The 20,358-nt window shown below is 49.0% G+C and overlaps 1 protein-coding gene across 1 annotated transcript in view; it reads left to right on the top strand.

Annotated features, from left to right (window-relative positions):
* Positions 1-20,358, top strand: part of HS6ST2 (heparan sulfate 6-O-sulfotransferase 2) — a 925,206-nt gene that overhangs the window by 133,459 nt on the left and 771,389 nt on the right. The gene's annotated exons all lie outside the window — the stretch shown is intronic.

Below are 20,358 nucleotides of genomic sequence, written 5' to 3'. Positions count from 1 at the left end.
TAGTCTATGCATAGAAGTGCTTCTGCTATCACATTTAACAAAGAGCTGTTCAGTAGAGTCCATGGCCCACGTGCCTCAGCCTCTGGGAGAATTGTGGCTGAACTAAGTAGTATCTATTGGGACAATAGCTTAATACGATTGCAGGCTTGCCAACTTTATGAGTGAGGTGCCTGCACAGCTCAGAAATGCAGTAACCTATACCAGCAACGCACAACCAGATTCTTCATGAAGAGACCGATGAGAATTCCTGTCTTGGGACACCTGTTGAGGGCTTCAAAACCCCGTGGTGTGTGGCTACGAATCCAAGACGTTGATTGCACACCTCAGAAGGTTTGATTAATCACTGGCAACAGTGGTACAGAAGCATTCCTCCCCTATGGTGCAGGTGTTCCTCTATTAGCAGAGTGTACTTATTCAATACTGCTTGAAGCTTCAGTTAAATTCTCTATGGTCTCCAAACCTTCCGTTCTGAATTATTACCTGCAATGTCTCCATCAGGGCTGCAGACAAAATCAGATGTTACTTTGAGAGTCGAATGTTCACTGGTCCATGAATTGTGAGGCTAGTGTTTCTACTTCATGCCTTTTTTAAATGTGAAATGCACTCTGAAGGTTAAGGCCCGAGAGTCTACCTACAACAGTCAAACCATTTTTACTGCAATGTTTTCTCCTGTCCATGAAGAACCCCTTTGTAGGTTGAACACTCCTATAGTCATGTTGATTGATCACCCGCTTGGGCCCATACCATTAGGTAGCACCAGTCTGGCAAATTGAACATTTGAATTGCTTCACTCCTATGTAGGCATGCAAAAGAGCTGTGATCACACTTGGTGTGCATCACTGGGAAAAAACAATGTTATCGGCAGCATGCTTTACAGCCCATTGCATACTTAAACACTGTCCTATTACGTACAAGGATGTCTAGAAAAATGGGCAGTCCAACCAGGACATGCTGTTCTGTGGGAGAACAAAGGCAATACCCGGCATGCTCCAGACATGTTCAGCCTCGTCCTTGGCCAAGTTCCATATCATAGCATATCCATATCAAATAAGCAATAGATTGGAAGGTGACTAGAGTAATAACGAGTGGGGCGGTTAATTCAAGCATCCAGCCTCATCATTTCAATGTTATCATCAGCAAAATGTGCAATGTGCAGAGATGCCCAGAGCTGGGTCCTGCAGGAAAGATATGCTAAAGGCTTTATGTCTTTCTTGATATTTGAAGTAGCCGGGGTCCCACTTGCAAAGGAACTATTACTTCAACAAGATTACCCCCATACTACTGCCCTTGCCACTACCTATATTGCTTATAACCAGGGTGACCTTTGTTTTCTTTTATTCATCAGGCTCCCAACTTTGTCCCACGTGTATAGGTCTTGGGTGGGTGATGTCACCCAAGGTGTGTCTCTTGTTGAGCAATACCATGACAAATAAAGACTATAATAGAAATGTGGATGAAATGTATCTTTTGGAGGCCGTTTCTATGCAACTTTGGTTTGTAAAATTTGTCTGGCTGATGAGCTTCTGATTTTGTTTTACAGCAGTCTGATCACCAGATACTAATAGATAATGGATTGCCTCGTAATTATCCTTAATAAACATCCATCACGTGTAGCCGATTTGCATAGCGAAGTTAACAGCGAGGTTCTGGAATATGAAAATGACTCCTCGTTTATTTTTCTGGGCTGGAATATTCCTACTGATTACACCTGAACTCCAATACATTCAAAGAACACTTAAAAATGTAGCAGAGCACAGAAGTCAGACAAAACCCATCACTAAGCTGCTAAAGACAAAGGGGGCTCTTGCACAGACCAGACTGCTTCCATGCCGGGCTGTGGTATACTGGAGTCGAGTTGCATCCCTGTGTGGAGGAACAAGGGTTCACTGTTTGATACTGATCAGATCAGGGAAGAAGGAGAGAACCTGGCTTCCGACAGCTTGTCAAAGCTGTCATTGCCACCCTTTGTGTCCTTCTGACAAGGTTGTCTGCTGGGGGATAAGGATGCACATTGCATGAGAAGAAAAAATGCTCACAAATATTCAGCTACTTGCACAAATATGCAGGAGTGCTATGAAACTCCTTTCTCTTTTTTTGAGTAGGTCGATTTATATGATTTAAGATAAAGCAAGATGCACAAAAAATATTTAATGATATACTTCACAACTAGCCGTGTTTAAATGGAACTGTTTTCTGATCAATTCACCCTCTCCAACATTATTGAAGGTTTATTTTGCCATTCTAAGCTCTAGCCAGGCATTTGGGATGATGATTGCCTTTCCCCAAAAGACTATTCTTTCAAGCACTTAGAGGCAACTAGGTTATGTGGTATGCGCTATACAAAAAATTGAATAGGGACACTATGTCAAAGGGAAAGACTGCATACAGCACACTTTTTAGGTCTAGCCTTTGAGACAGCTGTAGCTGTTTTGCCAGACTATTTCTTTTCCAAAACAATTCATATGTAAGATCTATTCAAAGAGGGGTTTTGGTGAGTTGACGTCATCCATTGGCCTGTTAAATTCTCATTCACAATTTGCTTCCACCCCCACAATATAACTCATGGGACAGTGGGTAAGCCTACTTTACCAATTGATTCCCTTCTTTTTGAGGAACTGCACAAACCATGTATACATTGTTCACATCTGCTTAAAAGTAGCTCCTTTCCTTTCAGTGAGAAAAAGGGTCCGATCTGCGCATTTTTATTAATGTTAAATGCCAGCAATTAATTCTGCCTACGCTCCTTTTTAAAGTCTGTTATAAAATGTTTAAATGACTTTGTAACATTGCTGGAGCATGCAAATTGACTACTTGGATTAGTGATGATTTATTCTTGACTCGTTCAATAATAATTATATCAAGAGGGGGGAACAGAACGTGGACAATTTTTACCGGGGTCCAATGTACATGTCCTATGACGTAGAAATCAACAAGTTGTACAAAGTTCCCCACAGGGGATTAACTAGAGTAACTCAATAGAACCTCTCTCTCATGGAGTGTAACAGAACAGGGAAGGTGATAATCCCTTTGCGGAATTGAGGATGCCTCACACAAGTCAAAGGTTGGATGACTGTTGTCATCCCACCCGATGATTGTCCAGTGTCATCATTGGCTTCCTGCTCCTGCGGCAGGCTGGCGATGCAATGCCCGTCGGGCAGCACAAGGTGCTGCACTTTAGCGGAGGTCTTTTATTCCTTTGCCAATGGGTGCATGTGTGTGAGGGACCTAGGAAGAAAAGTGCAATAGTGAGCGTGAGTGAGGTTTAAAAAAGGTCAGTAGAGTCCATTAGGGAAAACTTTAATGATATGGCTCACTGAGTTTTCCCTAATGGACTCTACTGACCTTTTTTAAACCTCACTCACGCTCACTATTGCACTTTTCTTCCTAGGTCCCTCACACACATGCACCCATTGGCAAAGGAATAAAAGACCTCCGCTAAAATGCAGCACCTTGTGCTGCCCGACGGGCATTGCATCGCCAGCCTGCCGCAGGAGCAGGAAGCCAATGATGACACTGGACAATCATCGGGTGGGATGACAACAGTCATCCATCCTTTGACTTGTGTGAGGCATCCTCAATTCCGCAAACGGATTATCACCTTCCCTGTTCTGTTACACTCCATGAGAGAGAGGTTCTATTGAGTTACTCTAATTTCTCGTTCAATAATAAGACATGTCATAAATGTAATGCTTGTTTAAAACATTGCTAGCAAAACAGCTTTATCTGTGATTTTTTTTAATTTAAAGTTTATATTGCAAGTGTACAGTGGCCTTGTTTAAGTGGCAGCTTGTTTGTTGTTTCTGTTTGTTGTATATGACTGCAATAAAACGGAAGAACCCCCTAAGCCATGGCACCAGCCAGCTAAGTCAAGATCTATTTGCTTTGCAATTGCTTGTTTAGATTAGCGTAGTTTGAGTGGATGGGTATAGCTGTTGATTTCAACGACATGTTAAACTTACTTTTACGGCTCTTGGGAAGTACATCTGAATTGCAGGTTCACTGAGATTTATTTCCAGGCCGATTACCGATTAATGTAAAGAGCAAGCTGATGCACTATTGCAGATTCCTATAAAGAAAAGCTGATGCACTATTACAGATAAATATGAAGAGCAAGCTGATGAACTTGCTGCTCTATAGGAAAAAGAACTCTAACCCCCAACATAGGGGCCGATTAGGATGGCGGACGGAAATGGGTACTGTCCGCCATGGTGGGGGAAATTTTACTCCCGGCAGCGCCGCGGAGAAACCGCGGTTGGGATTAGGATATTCATGTCACGAAACTCCGACCGCGGCGGACGGAACACAACCAACACCGTCCGCGGTGGACGGAACACAACCAAGTCCGTCCGCGGCGGACGGAGTCCAATGAACAACCACTGCCGCGGACGGAAATGACCGCGGAAAATAAAACATGTACCGCCATCCCTGAGAATACTCCGTGGCCGCAATTAGGATAAATCCGCCCGTACAACGGAACTCACAGCCATCCACGTCCGCGGCGGAAACAATGCAACGAGAACCACAGCATCAGGGCGGAAGGCCAACACGCACAACATCCCTAGCGCCTAACAAATGTATGAAAGTGCACCGCAAGTCCTAAGCAAACATACGAACATTGACAAGGCCCCCCCCCCCAGCACAAGCCACCATGACACGTCCCAATTATCCAATAATGCACACAAGTCAACACGCCCACCTACCACCTGACTGCCAACAACCATCGAGACACGACTATAAAAAGACACCCCCACACAACCACAATCCCTTGCACCACAGCATTGCTGCCAGCAAGAGGGCCATTCGAGACACTGCGAACTCACATAAAATCACATAGAAGACACCCACCCACCACCCTACCACACAAACACCCACCACACAAATCCTACACATCACACACCACACACCTGCACCTCCCAACTCACTCAACTCACACACTGAGCACCACACACCATGGCACCCAAAAAAAACCCCAAATTCACGGAGACAGAGTTGCGGGTAATGGTAGATGAAATTATCCGTGTGGAGCCCAACATCTTCGGGGCCCAAGTCCAGCAGACGACCGTGGCGCAAAAGAACCACATGTGGGACAGGATCGTCACTCGTGTGAATGCGTCGGGGGCTGTGCCGAGGACCAAGCACGACATTCAGAGGCGGTGGCATGACCTTAAGACCAGGGTCAAGGGCATCCGAGCGAAAAACCACGCCAGAGCCAATCTTACTGGCGGTGGCACACCCCCGGAGCCCATACCCTACACCGATTGGGAGGAGAAGGTGCTGGTGATACTACACCCAGAGAGCCTAGACGGCCTTGACGAAGGAGAAGAGACTGGTGAGTACAAACCAAGCACCACGATCAGCACGACATGGTCAGGCTCACACAACTGAGAAGAAACATCCCCCACGCCCCAACCCATGCACGTCGGACACCAACACACTAACATGTCCATGGCTCCCAACAGGCCCCCATGTTCACGGGGAGGGTGGTGGTGGTGGTGGCGGTGGTGGAGGGTGGGGTGTGTGAGAGGCCCAAACTACAACTCCCAACAGGCCCCCATGTGCACGGGGAGGGTGGCGGTGGTGGTGGAGGGTGGGGTGTGTGAGAGGCCCAAACTACAACTCCCAACAGGCCCCCATGTGCACGGGGAGGGTGGCGGTGGTGGTGGAGGGTGGGGTGTGTGCGACAGGAAACAGAAATGTCTACAAATCAATGTAACCATGTACTGTCCACATTACTGACCTGCTCGATCTTGTCCCTCAGGTGATCGTCAACTGACTGGGGAAAGCAGTACCCGGCCGCCAGCCTCGCCTCCCACACCTACAGGACTCTCTGCCGACGACGACACAGGCAGCTCCGGGGCGGAGGATGGAGCGGGACCAAGCACGCAGCCAGGGCCATCTGGCTCACAGGGACTCCCGGGACCGACCAACGTCGCATGTGTGACTCCCGCGGCACCCGTCTCTGTGATCTGCACAGTCCCCACCACCACCAGTACCACCAGTACCACCAGTACCACCACTACCACCACTACCACGAGCACCACGACTCCTGCCGGTGCCACCCAGCATGACCCAGCGCGCAACGCTGGTCCAACGGCCCCACACACAAGCAGGGTGAGTGGGCCACAAACACAGGCAACGGGACAACTGCCAATCAGGCGACCCACACACCGCCGGTCAGAGGAGGGACAGCTACCCGAGCCAGTGGCACAGTCCCTACAAGCTCTTGCCAGGTGCCAGGCCTCATACGACCGGTCCCAGGCAAACGCTGATCGTGTTCACGAGGACTCAGTGGACAACACCAACAGCCTGCGCGAGATCTCTGGCATCCTTGGCCAGATGTTGGTGATCATGGGCCAGCAGGCAACGATGTGGAGGGAATGGGTTGCCCGGAACAACCCCCCCCCTCCTCCACCATGTGTGTCAGCGCCACCGCCACCGTCACCTCCGCCTCCCCCGTCGCCTCCGCCTCCGCCTCCACCGCCGCCACCACCACCTGAGCCCCTGGCGACGGATGTGGCCCATCACCAACCTGCCCTCCCAGCTGCCTCTGTACCACCTCCGAGACGGAGGGGGCGTCCGAGGCAGGAAGTTGCTGAGAGCAGTGTTGGAGCGCCAGGCACACGCTCCAAGAGGGGACGACCTTGACAATGCCACTGCCTGTGCCAGACATTCACCCTGCAAACCATCCTGTCCCACATAGACAATCATTGCCACTGGTCTGCTGGACTAGCCTGACACCCCCCAATGTGGTGTCAGCACGGACATTTCATCTGCCATTACCTACAACTCCAACTCCCTCCCTCCCACTTACTTGTATATATTCACCAGCACAAAAGCACAACCTGTCAATAAATTGCATTTACTCACACAATGATGTTTTGCCTCCATGTTTATTCACATGATTGCCATCAGATATAGACGTAAACAGGTACAGGGATCATAGTCGCACATGATCATGGCGCTGCGGGAGTGACCTAGAGAAAACCAGAGACAGCAAACACACGTCAGTAAAGAGATTCACACACATCACAACACAATGCACAGCAACATTACACAAACGACAACCATCACACAAGCATGGGATGGGAGCACACACATCATGGACACTCCTATGTCCAAAGACATGAAGACACACATGTGCAACCATCACAAACCACACCCAGCTGAATAACCCCATATCCACACAACACCAGAAAACATACATGAGGCATTGTCAACCGCCACTAGAGGTAGATACTCACATTCAAGGGAAGTAGCGATCAATGAGCTGGCGCCTCTGGTCCACACCTTCCTCCTCACCACTATCCTCATCAGTCGACATGGGTGGGATGGGAGGCCGAGGAACTCCTTCGTCTTCAGGGTCCAACAGCAGTTCAATGTCATTGCGTACTGCCAGGTTGTGGAGCATGCAGCAGGCAATCACGATCTTGCATACTTTTCCTGGTGAGTAAGGCAGTGCCCCTCCGGTCTTATCGAGGCACCGAAACCTAGACTTCAGCAGTCCAAAGGTACGTTCGATGACTCTCCGTGTCCTTCCATGTGCCTCATTGTACCGCATTTCACCCGCCGTCCTCGGATTACGTAGGGGACTGAGGAGCCAGGGCCGGTTTGGGTAAGCCGAGTCGCCTATGTAGGGGGATGACAGAGACAAACATCAGAACAAGATATGGTGGGTACCCCATGCAACACAGAGATCACAAGAGTCCCCACTGCACACTCACCAACAAGCCACGCTTGACCGGGTGGCAGATTTGCCATGAGTCGTGGGACATTGCTGGTTCGCATGATGTGGGCGTCATGTGCGGATCCAGGAAATCTTGCACACACATGGGAGATGATGTTGCTCGCCAGGCACACCACCTGCACGTTCAGCGAATGAAAGTGTTTCCGATTCCTGAACACTTGTTCGCGTGCCCGTGGTGGAATGAGCGCGATGTGCGTGCCATCAATTGAGCCCACAACGTGAGGTATGTGGCCCAGTGCATAGAAACCAGCTTTGACAGCTGGCAACTCTTCCGGACGTGGGAAATGTATGTACTCATCCTTGTACAGCATCATAGCTGTTAACACATCCCGAAGAACCGTGCTGAACATTGCCTGTGACATACCCCCGGCACCTCCAACTGTATACTGAAATGTGCCAGTAGCGAAGAAATGTAGTACCGCCATGACCTTTGCAGTGGGTGTAAACGAGCCAGGATACGTTCTACGTGGCTGCAGATGAGGAGCCAATTGAGCCACAAGCTCCAGCAACCGACGTCGATCCAGCCTGAATTTCCGAATCACCTCCTCGTCTACCATATCCTCCAGCTGAGTGTATGGGCGATGCACATTTGGAGCCCTCCTGTGTGGGAGAGAGATGTAACTTAGGTCAACGTACAAACGACGCATACGTGTACAACTCCATCACATGTGTACCTTACTGACATAACTCCAGTCGTCACCCTAATGTATCGTAGACACATCACAGACACTCATGCAACTGCATGCACACAAACGATAAGTTTACACACGCCATGTCATCAAGCACAAATGCCACCACCAATGATGATGTGCATACGGTAATGACATGCATGGTGACAGAACGTATAAATCACATACACGGAATGCATGTGTACCACCACCACTGTAGTCACCTCGACACAACAATAAACCGACAACAGATGCATGAATTGGCCACACAGCCGTGATGTACTGTGTAGTTGTGAAGATGTAACAACGTCTGTAGGGTCAAACCCGACGTCAACACGTACGAATGCACATCTGTTGGCCATTGTGTGCCGACCGATGTCCATTGTATGGACACACATGCTATATTGTATGACATATGACCTTTCACAATCACGCTCACATCCCTCATGACGCAACTGCACACAACACATCACGGTGCAGCGTCTGACAAGATCACATATTTGGCGCCGCCATGGCGGTGCTCAACTTCCGCTACTTCCCAAAGGCCGAATGCGGCCTGCGTCCCTCTTCCCATTGGCTGCATGTGCAGGGACCGTGACGGGCACACATCGGCAACCGCACGTGCAAGCTTCAGGCACGGATGCTTCAGTTGCAACAATGTACTATCACTGGCGCCTCCATGGCGGGGCACGTACACAGCGGGGAGGTGCAGGCCTATACACCCTGCAGATGTACTCAATGGACATGCCAGTTCATGACCCCCCTTACAGTCACCTTGCATCATCCACCGTACACCGGCCGGAGCGGCCGGCCCATGAACAACCGCCGTGCCCGGCATGAACACAACCGCCATGGCCGTGCCCGGCCATGAACAACCGCCGTGCCCGGCCATGAACACAACCGCCATGGCCGTGCCCGGCCATGAACAACCGCCGTGCCCGGCCATGAACACAACCGCCATGGCCGTGCCCGGCCATGAACAACCGCCGTGCCCGGCCATGAACACAACCGCCATGGCCGTGCCCGGCCATGAACAACCGCCGTGCCCGGCCATGAACACAACCGCCATGGCCGTGCCCGGCCATGAACAACCGCCGGTCCCGGCCATGGCGGTTGTGTTCATGGCCGGGCACGGCGGATGTTCATGGGCCGGCCGCTCCGGCCGGTGTACGGTGGATGATGCAAGGTGACTGTAAGGGGGGTCATGAACTGGCATGTCCATTGAGTACATCTGCAGGGTGTATAGGCCTGCACCTCCCCCGCTGTGTACGTGCCCCGCCATGGAGGCGCCAGTGATAGTACATTGTTGCAACTGAAGCATCCGTGCCTGAAGCTTGCACGTGCGGTTGCCGATGTGTGCCCGTCACGGTCCCTGCACATGCAGCCAATGGGAAGAGGGACGCTGGCCGCATACGGCCAATCGCAAGTAGCGGAAGCTGTGCACCGCAACAACAGGGCCAGTCATTGGCCCATTTCACGATCACGCTCCCAGGGCTGACCAATTGCTGGCGACGTATGCCACTGACACGTGCTGAGGGCCCTATATATGTGTCTTGGCCAACATGAAACTTCCTACCCTGGGGACCAGTGCTGCCTGTGACCATCACCTCGACCTGCTGCTGCTGCTGAGCTGACCACCGACTGCTGCCTGTGACCATCACCTCGACCTGCTGCTGCTGCTGAGCTGACCACCGACTGCTGCCTGTGACCATCACCTCGACCTGCTGCTGCTGCTGAGCTGACCACCGACTGCTGCTCTAGTGCCATACTCCGTGATCTTGCCATGTCGAGAGGCAAAGAGATCCGGTCTCGACCCTTCACCGCCGCGGAGCTTGATGTCCTCGTGGACGGTGTACTCCGCAACTATGGACGCCTCTACGGCGCACCGGGACGGGTGGTAAGTGCAGTGTGGGACATGTTGGTGTGCATGAGGGGGCCAAATGATCAGGCCTATTTATATCTTAGCTGTGTAGTGTGGGCTAGACATATGTTCCTGATTGTGCATGGCTGCTGACAGTAACGTCTTGCCCCTATGTGTGTGACAGGCCACCTGTCCACTGACTTAAACCCTTTTGTCTCCCATCATGGTAGGTCAAGCTGCACCTTCGCAAGGACCTGTGGAGGACCATAGCACGGGAAGTACGGGCATTGGGGGTGTGCAACAGACGACATACACACTGCCACAAACGCTGGGACGACATTTCCAGGCTGAGCAAGAATGTAGCGGAAGTAACACTGGGCCTGATTCCAAGGACGCCCCGTCTGGCCCGACGCTCCATGACCCCTCTCATGCACCGTATCATTGCAGTGACGCATCCTGAACTGGCCGAACGTCTGAGTGCCGATCAACAGCAAACTAGCGGTGAGCATACTGTCTGTGTAGGAAACTTGTGAGTGCTATGCATGTATTGGTGCACAGACACACCATTGAGTTCCGTGTTGCGTATGTATGCCTGTGATGGCATTTTGGTCCCATTGGGTGGTACTCAATTTGACATCCAGGTCCGCCATGTTGACACGCCACTTGCTTAGTAGTTGAGTGTTAAAGCACATCCCCTAGTGGTCCATGTCCCCATGGCAGAAAATGTGAGGATGACTGGTAGGGGTGGGCCATGTGCAGGCTGAGGGCTCATGAACCTTTGTCTGCTATGTGATTTGGCTATCCTGTTCCTTCTGTACGTGAGTGTGCCCATGACTCACACATCTTTTCTGTGCAATTTCAGCTTTGACAGAGGACACTCAGCCACAGACGGTGGAGAGTAGCCGGAGGAAATGAGTCCGGCTCAGACTTCGCACACACGCAGACTGACACGGAGGAGGCCAGCGCCGGAGAGGGGGACAGGACCGTCCCTGAGGACTCGCATGTGGAGACACCATCGTCCTCCTCGTCGGACACTCTTGGTGAGCCTGACTGTTGTCACAGACTGGGAGTGGGCACTCATCACCTTCTGTCGGAAGACAGCACACAGGGCCCACACTTCCGCCAAACTGCACCATGTATTGTTCGTGGCCGAAGGAGTAGGGGAGCAGAGTGGCGTTCGGTGCAGGCACCGCTGCCCTGCCACGGTGAGCCAAAATGCACTGTGTGCTGAGGCCGTTGATCTGCTGCGACAGCTGTGTGTGGGTCAGACCAATATGACAAATGCTTTCCAGGATCATGATAGGAAGTTGGGGCAGGTGGTGGCATTCATGGAAGGGATGCATGGCGATCTTGCAGGTCTACACAGGACAGTGCAGTCATTGGCAAGCAGTGTGTCGTCTGCAATAGTACAGTCGAATGAACAGGGTGCTACTTCTGTTTCCCCATCTACACCGCTGGATGTCTCAGGGGGTAGTGATTATTCAGAGCAGGACTCAAATACAGGTTATTGCACTAGAAGCAGCGTCAGACAGCACGTCAGGGCACGCAGGGCACAGACCCCATCCCCTAGATCAGCTAAATCTGTTCACGTAGACGACGTCAGATGCACTGGAGTACACACACAGGATCCACAAGTGTTGTTGGGGGACATGCCTTCCGGAGCTACACAGGCATTCAACACGAAAGGTACTCCGAAGGCAAGGGATACTCACATGTCCATGGACTGTTCCTTGGACAAGGCCAGTCAGAAGACAAAGGCACCTACTGAGAGCAGGGAGACTCCCAAGAGCAGGCCCACAGCAGTGGATAGGAACACTCCCAAGGGCAGCGACACACACAGGGAGCAGGTGTCTGCTGGAGGCAGGTGCACCACAGACGACAAGTCTGCTGGCAGGAACAGGGCGGCGAGCAGGGCACAGGCTACATCCAGAGACAACACTCCACCTAAGGATAAGGCACATCCTACGGACAAGGCATCTAGCATGGACAATGGCGCAATCAAGGACAGGCATACTTCACCCCTGGCTGCACTGAGGCTGATGTTTTCTACTAAACGCCAAACTGATGTCTCCGCGGCGGAGTCCCCCCATACCTCCACTCCCATCCAGGCCAGTCAGAAGCAGAGGAGGGTGTCCCCTGTTGTTGCATCCCCCATTACACATCATTCCGAGTCCAGGCGGCAGGCACAGAGCAAACGACAAGCAGGCTCCAGCACGTCCCCCGAAACCAGATCCCGGCAGCAGTTGCTCCACCTATACTGGGTGGTGATTCTTTGGAGTCCCCACCACTTGGCAGTCCTGTCCTGTCCAGGGTGCACTCACACCTCCCTAAGAAACGCAGACACACACCATTGACACCTGCAAACCCCGATTTGGCTCTAGGTGAGCTATCCCCAGCTCCCAGGCCCACCCTGCCTCCTGGCCCATACAGCCCTGTGGCTCATCATTTCAGTTGTCCCAGTGGCGCCGGTGCAGTTGACTCTCATGTATCAGATGGTGGCACAGTGTCAGTTGTGCCTCTCCTGTTGCAGGTCCTGGCAGTGTATCTGGGTCTATGGCTCACGTGTCAGTTAGAAGATCTGTGGCTGTGTTGCACACTCCTGTTTCTGGTGCTGGCAGTCTGTCTGGGTCAGTGGCTCACGTGTCAGTGACTACATCTGTGGCTGTGTCTCACACTCCTGTTGCTGGTGCTGCCAGTGTGTCTGGGTCCGTGGCCCATGTGTGTGTCACTCGGGCTGTGGCTGTGTCTCACACTCCTGTTGCTGGTGCTGCCAGTGTGTCTGGGTCCGTGGCCCATGTGTGTGTCACTCGGGCTGTGGCTGTGTCTCACACTCCTGTTGCTGGTGCTGCCAGTGTGTCTGGGTCCGTGGCCCATGTGTGTCACTCGGGCTGTGGCTGTGTCTCACACTCCTGTTGCTGGTGCTGCCAGTGTGTCTGGGTCCGTGGCCCATGTGTGTGTCACTCGGGCTGTGGCTGTGTCTCACACTCCTGTTGCTGGTGCTGCCAGTGTGTCCGAGGCAGGTAGTTCACGCAGTCCCCCTGATTCTGTGATGTGACGTGCTGTACACTTCACTCAAATGTTAATTCACATGGTGTGTCATTGAGAACTGCGTGGCACTCTTGTGGTCCCTGTGACGGGTTGGTAGGGACACGTAGTTGTGCTGCCTCTGATGTACCTGCTCTGTAATGCACAATGCCCTGTTGATGCTCTGATACTGCATGCTGCCCTCTCGTTACCTGCCTCTGATGTACCTGCTCTGTTGGCCACACTGCCCTGTTGCTGTTCTGATACTGCATTCTGCCCTCTCATGTGCTGCCAGTGATGTGACTGTTCTGTGCAATGGACTGTTGATGCACTTGGCCCCTCTCACGTGCTGCCTCTGATGGAGCTGTTCTGTGCAATGGACTGTTGATGCACTTGGCCCCTCTCACGTGCTTGCTCTGATGGAGCTGTTCTGTGCAATGGACTGTTGATGCACTTGGCCCCTCTCACGTGCTGCCTCTGATGTACCTGCTCTGTACTCTACAATGCCCTGTTGATGCTCTGATACTGCATACTGGCCTCTCGTTACCTGCCTCTGATGTACCTGCTCTGTAATGCACAATGCCCTGTTGATGCTCTGATACTGCATACTGGCCTCTCGTTACCTGCCTCTGATGTACCTGCTCTGTAATGCACAATGCCCTGTTGATGCTCTGATACTGGCCTCTCGTTACCTGCCTCTGATGTACCTGCTCTGTAATGCACAATGCCCTGTTGATGCTCTGATACTGCATACTGCCCTCTCGTTACCTGCCTATGATGTACCTGCTCTGTAATGCACAATGCCCTGTTGATGCTCTGATACTGCATGCTGCCCTCTCGTTACCTGCCTCTGATGTACCTGCTCTGTAATGCACAATGCCCTGTTGATGCTCTGATACTGCATGCTGCCCTCTCATGTGCTGCCAGTGATGTGACTGTTCTGTGCAATGGACTGTTGATGCACTTGGCCCCTCTCACGTGCTGCCTCTGATGGAGCTGTTCTGTGCAATGGACTGTTGATGCACTTAGCCCCTCTCACGTGCTGCCTCTGATGTACCTGCTCTGTTGGCCACACTGCCCTGTTGCTGTTCTGATACTGCATTCTGCCCTCTCATGTGCTGCCAGTGATGTGACTGTTCTGTGCAATGGACTGTTGATGCACTTGGCCCCTCTCACGTGCTGCCTCTGATGGAGCTGTTCTGTGCATGACTGTTGATGCACTTGGCCCCTCTCACGTGCTGCCTCTGATGGAGCTGTTCTGTGCAATGGACTGTTGATGCACTTGGCCCCTCTCACGTGCTGCCTCTGATGGAGCTGTTCTGTGCAATGGACTGTTGATGCACTTAGCCCCTCTCACGTGCTGCCTCTGATGTACCTGCTCTGTTGGCCACACTGCCCTGTTGCTGTTCTGATACTGCATTCTGCCCTCTCATGTGCTGCCAGTGATGTGACTGTTCTGTGCAATGGACTGTTGATGCACTTGGCCCCTCTCACGTGCTGCCTCTGATGGAGCTGTTCTGTGCAATGGACTGTTGATGCACTTGGCCCCTCTCACGTGCTGCCTCTGATGGAGCTGTTCTGTGCAATGGACTGTTGATGCACTTGGCCCCTCTCACGTGCTGCCTCTGATGGAGCTGTTCTGTGCAATGGACTGTTGATGCACTTGGCCCCTCTCACGTGCTGCCTCTGATGGAGCTGTCTTGTGCAATGACTGTTGATGCACTTGGCCCCTCTCACGTGCTGCCTCTGATGGAGCTGTTCTGTGCAATGGACTGTTGATGCACTTGGCCCCTCTCACGTGCTGCCTCTGATGGAGCTGTTCTGTGCAATGGACTGTTGATGCACTTGGCCCCTCTCACGTGCTGCCTCTGATGGAGCTGTTCTGTGCAATGGACTGTTGATGCACTTGGCCCCTCTCACGTGCTGCCTCTGATGGAGCTGTTCTGTGCAATGGACTGTTGATGCACTTGGCCCCTCTCACGTGCTGCCTCTGATGTACCTGCTCTGTACTCTACAATGCCCTGTTGATGCTCTGATACTGCATACTGGCCTCTCGTTACCTGCCGATGTACCTGCTCTGTAATGCACAATGCCCTGTTGATGCTCTGATACTGCATACTGCCCTCTCGTTACCTGCCTATGATGTACCTGCTCTGTAATGCACAATGCCCTGTTGATGCTCTGATACTGCATGCTGCCCTCTCGTTACCTGCCTCTGATGTACCTGCTCTGTAATGCACAATGCCCTGTTGATGCTCTGATACTGCATGCTGCCCTCTCGTTACCTGCTATGTTGTACCTGCTCTGGTGCCCACTTTGCCCATGTTCACGCATACACTGTGATTTGACCCCTATTATTTGACAATAAAGGTAGTCTATCAAGTCTCGTGGTCTGTCGTTGTCATTCCTGCTTGCGTCCTGCTAATGTGTATTCGTATATGCTTCTCATCAGTGGTTTCGGTAACATGACACTCCCCCTCCCTACGTCACGTCCCTTGCTGGTATTCCCCTCCAGACAGCCAATGGTTTGTACCTTACCTGCGTCGTCGTCCATAGTAGGCCATGACTAGGACGTGGTGGATCGCGAAGAGCATCGGGAAAGCGTGTAGCGCCGGGTCCATGGTGGTGGTCAGCTTGCGGTGGGTATCTCGGCTGTGTCACCTATGTTCGCTGTGGGGATTCCGCCGTGTTAAGACAGGTTGTTTTTCCGCAGCGGTTTTATGTGTGTTTTCCGCCATCTTGATTTGGGGGACGGTCTTCGACGTCAGTGCGTACGGCGGAGCGTTTGGATGTGTTCCGTCCGCCGCGTGGTCGTGTGTAGTTGGCCGGCGGAGCGTGTTTTTCCGTCGCGGACGGAAATTTGACACGTTTTCCTATCCTGATATGGCGGACGGAGTATCCGCGGCAGGCGGACACGGAAAAGGCTTTTTCCGCCTACTCCAGGGCCGCGGTGGCTCTTCCGTCCGCCATCCTGATCGACCCCATAATGATTAAACATGTTAAATTCCAAGTATGTCTAATCTTACCTCTTGTTTTATAGACTTTGGGCCTGATTGATCAAAGGGTTTTCCCTATTCAGTGTCCATGGGAAAATACTTAATTATATGGCTCTAAGTGTTAAACTTAATTGTATCAGTATTGGAGCACCGCGTTGTGCTGTCTTCTTCTCATGGTGCAGGAGGTACATCTTTGCTAACAAAAGCTGATTTGGAGTGAACATTGGGGGCTGTATTACAGATATTTTGCACTGGTGCAATAAACAAATGGCATATTAAAATGCCTTATTTGTGCCGCATGTAATAGGCATGGAACAAATTGGATTTGCTGTGTTAGGAATAAGGCACAAACTGATTCCATAATATTTCTGATGTGTTTGTACAACAGCAAGAGGAAAAAAATATTTTCTCCACTTTTCAAATGTGAAACGTGGAGTATATTGTATAACAGAAAGTGAAGAAAATGCATTTTCTCCGCTTTTCAAATGTGAAACATGAAGCATAAACGAGGCAAAATCAGTTTGATCCATTTTTTATTACGTACAAGTAACAAAAACTGCAAAATATATATTTTTTAAATTTCATAAACTACAGTTTCTTTGTTAAAATTTGGACCTATATTTAATTAGTCAACTGTATCTCACTCACAAAAACAATCCATATTAAACAAGTCCTAAATTGTTATTCTACATGCTGCTGGTTACAGCCTAGACCAGTTGTTTTCACTCAAAATGTTCAGCGGCATGTCCAGATACATTGATCACTTTTTCTTTGACAGGAACTAATTTAAAGAAAATATTATTATTAATAAATGGGAATGAGTCTGGTAATAACAGGCGTTCCCAAATGGTCAACAATGTGCACAAACAAAAGACCATAGGGCATACGGGAGGGGCCTCTTAAGGGGCATAAGGACTCAAAGTGAAGAATAGCAAGAATGGTGAGCCACAGGCATTAGTGCAACTGGTTCACTGCTGAACATTCAGAATGTAGAATGTATTGGGCACGCACCATTAGGAATATAAAGCACTCCATGGATAAATAAATAACTGGGCTCTGACAGGGATTTGTGTTCAGAACATGTACGTACATTATTGAAATCTGCCTAACAGGAGTAAGATCCAATGCGTCATTGTATATAATGACTGTTAACCTTGTATAACAGCAAGATGCGGTAAATGAAGAGCAAGCTGAATATTACCATCCCTGGTACAGGAGATATCCCAACATTTCTTACAGTGCTGGAACGGCTGCCATAATAACCTGAATATGTATAGAGTCATGTAGGCATGGGGGAGACGAGTATGATAAAAATATTAATATTCCTTTAATTACATTAACATGATATAACCATTAAGGCAGTGTTCTGAAGGAAACAGGATGACATGCTTCACAAAAAGCATTGTTTGAATAATGATTTTGCATTGACGGGCGATGTTATGCATTGACGGGCGATGTTAGCATGATGGGATTTGTATATCTAGAAGCAAAAATTGTCAGCAGTGCCAGTGTAGTCAGAGACACTGAAACACTAAGATTCTGATGCGGTTAGGAAATCATTCCAACCAAATCGGTTTGGGAATGGTTTCCGACCGACTCGGGAGAGTCCGACCAGCCAAGTACGATGCATCCGGATACTTCCAGATACGATTTGGTTGGACTCCTATTGACTTCAATGGGAGCCTATGTTCCGACCGAATGCATAGGCTCCCATTGAAGAAAGGGGTGGCTGGGGAAAATTGGGCCCTCTGTAGCTGGCAACCCCTGGTGCTGGTAAGGGGTAACCCATGGATACCCCCACAGGCCCGATTGGGAAGGCTCCAGGTGCAGGCGGGCCACATAAGTTTCAGATTCAGAAAGGCTGTCAAAATCCAGCATCGTAATCGGTCATTCGGAAACGCAGCCCGAAGAGACATAAGATTCTGCTCCATACGGCTCGGTCATTCCAAATGCCGTTGGGTTCTGATTGGGATATTCCTAACACCTAACTCACATCGTACTCGGTCGTTTGGAAACCTTTCCGATTCAGTCAGAAAGACACGTTTCCGATTCGAACGGAGCAAATACTGCTAGGAGGCCTTCCTAACCACATCAGAATCAGGCCCTAAATAGTTAAAGATAGGCTCCATGTGCTTATTTGCAGACACTTGTTCTGATCGTTCTTTATACCTTTGCAAATTGAGTGCCAGGTTAATCATTGCTTTGATCCCTGATGTTAGATGCATTACGCAATCCATAATTTCCTATTGATGCCCAAGAAGTGATTTGTTGCCTTTCATAAGCACGGATGTAATGCAAACTTTTCCTGCATATGTGCAAAATACAAAATGTAAAATGCAATAATAAAATACTTAAAACTATACCATCCATGTCCAGGGCTATTTTGAGAAATTATATAAACATTTATCTCAAAAAATGGAATGTGATAAAAATAAAGTGTAGTTTGAGAATTATATTGTAATGAAAATAAAATCATCTCGGAAATACCTTCAAGTATTTTATAATTAGTGGCAGCCTTTTTGAAGATAACACCTTGAATGCAAAGATAGGCAATTGTTTCAGGTATCTGTATTGCTCAACTCATTTGCATACCTGCTTTTGGGACATGTTCATCTTTATTTTTCAACCAACTTGGTGTAGGATTTGTTGGTGTCTGACTGTTGATACTGACTGGTTTTGTTGTGCTTTAATTGTGTATGAATGCTACATTGTACTCTTTATTTTCAACTAACAGATGTAACTCTGCTTTATGTCATGGTTTTCAAATATTTCTCTTTATTGTTTTTATGTAAAGGTATAGTAAGGAAGCAGTTTGAATATACTAACTATTATGTACATTTGCAGTGTGGAGGTGCATATGATCCTTTACATAAGTAATGTTTGTAACCAGTCTGGATATAAATTATTTACCACAAAGTTGACAAATGCACTTATCAGTCTGGAATGGATTTACTGAATCATCAAAAATTCCACGCCTGGCCTCCACATCGAACATATGTCTCATAAACTGCCCACTTAAATATTATGATGAGACAGTAAGAGGGACTTTGAGTTTATTCCTGTCCTTTATGATCATAAACAGTAGTCTCTCAGCTGTCATTTTGGAAACTAATTTAAATACGTTTCACCTCATGTGTATGATTATATGTACAAAGCCTATAACAATAAATATGAATGTATTGATTGAGTTGAGTATAGTTAAATAATATATGCATCTGAGTTTTCATAAATTAATTGTAAGGCTTCTTGCTTAAGAAGGCATAATAAAGTTATTTTACTGTATAAATAAACATATATAATGATAATGTAATGTATGTGCTTACATTCATCTTTATTTTACGTGGTTATACCTTTTTTAATTTGGATCTTATCACTAATGTATTTTTCTTTCTTCAGATCCTTGCTAAATCTGATCTCATATGTAGGTAATTGTTCATGTTGTGGTTCACAGCTTTTTACAACTTTCAGTGTTTTTTGGTTAATTGATAAACATTTAATTTTACTGTTTTGAAGATGAGGCTAACATTGCCATTGAGTAAGCCAATACACAGGTGAGGAAGAGACAAAGGCCTGACTTGTTTACTTGCTAGTTGTCTGTGCTGTTTAGAGGACCATCACAAGCTTCAGTAAAACGTTTTGCTAAACATCATTGCTTTTTAAGTTGAATTGAATCAAAATCATTTCCCATCGATACATTTGCTGATGTTACACCGCATGAAGGAAAATGTATACATTCTCTTGAATGGCTGGATAATGCAAAAGGAAGAGGTGAAAAGAATCTATTGTAAGAAACCCAACTTTTGATGGGTTCATACATGAAAATATGTTTCCATATACCATGGTCCATTAGACAATTAAATAAATCCGCCTCCTGTAGATCAGTTACAACCTTTGAATTGCTTCAGGTGAACAAACCTGTTACTTGCAGCAATACTGATTTGCTCTTCAAAAGCCTGAAACCGAACATGTTGACTCAAAAGAATAAACTACTCAAGCAAATCTATTTTAGTGACCAAATTAGAAAAATATTTAATAAGACCAACCTGTGATGCAACATCGCATTGC

Source organism: Lissotriton helveticus, chromosome 4_1 (assembly GCF_964261635.1).
Source record: "Lissotriton helveticus chromosome 4_1, aLisHel1.1, whole genome shotgun sequence".
Lineage (NCBI taxonomy): Eukaryota > Metazoa > Chordata > Amphibia > Caudata > Salamandridae > Lissotriton > Lissotriton helveticus.
Note: the sequence above shows the minus strand (reverse complement) of the source record. Positions and strands in the feature narration are given on the sequence as shown.